The sequence below is a fragment of the Tasmannia lanceolata genome, unplaced genomic scaffold (genome assembly GCF_043159265.1).
Source record: "Tasmannia lanceolata isolate RefF3 unplaced genomic scaffold, GAP_Taslan_0.1 ptg000003l, whole genome shotgun sequence".
Taxonomy (NCBI): Eukaryota; Viridiplantae; Streptophyta; class Magnoliopsida; order Canellales; family Winteraceae; genus Tasmannia; species Tasmannia lanceolata.
The window spans coordinates 24,930,357-24,932,500 of NW_027518680.1; the positions used below are offsets into that span (position 1 = coordinate 24,930,357).

The window sequence follows — 2,144 nt, forward strand, 5'->3', positions numbered from 1 at the left end:
AAGGAGAAAGACAAGTAAAGTAACTCGCAAACACACGTCCATTTTTCTTTTGAGCAAACACACCTGTCTCAAAATCTAACCCACAGTAAATAGAAAGAGAGAAAGTTGATTTTGCCTTTTGGAAGAAAAGGACAAAATAGAAGGGAACCACAGATCATGGTAGGAAGGAGAACCTTAAGAAAAGTAAGCTAACCAAACCATTTGTCTGCACTGTGCAAGTGAACACTTATAATAACTTCAAAATCTGAGTACAGCTAAAGTAATGGACCCAAGTTTGCACTGTGTCATTCAACATAAGCGATAGAATCAAGGAAAAACAATGGAACCCTCTCTCTATGCTATTCAAACATACACCTTGAAGGACTAGAGCAAAAGCCCGAGCTCTATTTCATTTCCAAAATCAAACGGCACTTGGAATTTGGAATTACAATCTGAAGTAGAAGAATGAAGAGGTCTGGTCCTATTCCAAATACCAAAATTTCATTGAAGGCTGAGTTGAAAACTCTATACTCCTCTCTAGGTTCACTCGTGATCAAAAGATAACTTGCCCTGCTTTCCTAGCAAGAGGTTTACAGGCTCATAGAATTGAAGAATTGGAAGCTGCTGACGATGATGGAAGAGGGTAATAGTTTAAAGAAATGGAACAATGAAGGATAAGTCTGAGAATCTAAACCATTATGACAGTCCTAATATGATTCAGGTCTTCAAGCTAGAAACATAGAAGTCGCAGGCTACTCCAAGAACAGATTCTAAAATGTGGCCATTTGGGTTTGTCTCTATTGGCTAAACACAACTTGCAAGTTATCAAACTTGGAACTCCCTTTTGCATGTAAATAAGATGAAAGGCTACTGTTGTCAAAGAAATTTCTTATTCATATGAAGGTAAGAAGACTAACCACTGAAGATATTCGACCAACCATCAAATTATTAATCACACTACATTCATCTTGTCTTTCACTGTTGAGATTGCCTCATGAGATTTTTGCAGCTCCAAAGGGAACTCTGATAACTCAATCAAGATAGAAAAGACAAGCTGATTTCATGCAACCATCAAGACATGGTTGGGCCAATATCATAACCAATTAACATGATGAACAAGGAAGCCTCTCTTAGACAAATGGGATCAACCCAATCACACCTTGAATTACCCTTTGCAAGCATAGATCGCTACACAATCAAATTGTAATCAAAACTAAAATCATGGTTGAGGTTAAAATCAGGTAAGAATCAAATTCATATCTCAAGAAGGAAATCCAAGAGAAAATGAGGATATACAGTATTCAGACCATGAAGACAGAATAGGAAATGGGGTTTTAAATGAAATTACCTGTGTTGTACGAATGTGATGGTGATGATCGGAACCGTGCATTGATGGTGTTCTATCCTTGTTTCACAGCCTCAAGTAAACCCTCTTCTCGGAGATGATGAAATTCCCGAAGAAGGTTCGAAAATTCAACTAGATCCTTTCTTTTTCTTTATTACTCTTTGTAAATTCTAGAAATTCCTCAAATATCTCAGATTTAAGAGATTTAGAAGGGATTTGTTAGAGAAGCTTGAGATGATTGGGCTGCTGGGATGGCTCGGGTCACCGGAGAAGTTGCTGGAGATGATGCTTGTGGTCGGATCTCATGGGTTTGGGTTTTTGGGGTTAAGGCAATGGGGTCTGAGAAGATGGGTTTGAAGAAGGAGATGGAGAAGAGGGTTTTGATGGTGGCTGATAGTGGTGATTTACAAAGGAGGTGGCTGATGGCAAGGGAGGTCGGATAATGGAAAGGCTCGACGGATTCAATGGAGTTGGTTGGAGTATGGGTCTTAGCTGGAGAAAATGGTATTGGGTTAAAATGGGGTTTTCAATAGATATAAGATAGAGAAGGGAAAATGAATGGAGGCGATGAGGACAATGATGATGGAGGCTTGATGTAGTGAAGATGATGACCGAAATGGCGTGGACGATGGCCGAAGAACGCAATCCGGCAACTCCCCTTTCCCTTCTCTGCACCATCTTTTGCCCCAAATGAGAAAACCCCCTCCTCTGATTTTATTCAACGAAAATGGGCTCCCCCATAATGCCCTAATTGAAGGCCTTTTTATAAGAAAATGATATATTTGACCCCCTGCTCATTGATTTGGACAGCCCCTTTGAG

The 2,144-nt window shown here is 39.8% G+C and overlaps 1 pseudogene; it reads left to right on the forward strand.

The window, feature by feature from the left end:
* The first annotated feature begins 1,575 nt into the window (after positions 1 to 1,575).
* Positions 1,576 to 2,144, forward strand: part of LOC143868442 (BURP domain-containing protein 6 pseudogene) — an 11,231-nt pseudogene continuing 10,662 nt past the window's right edge.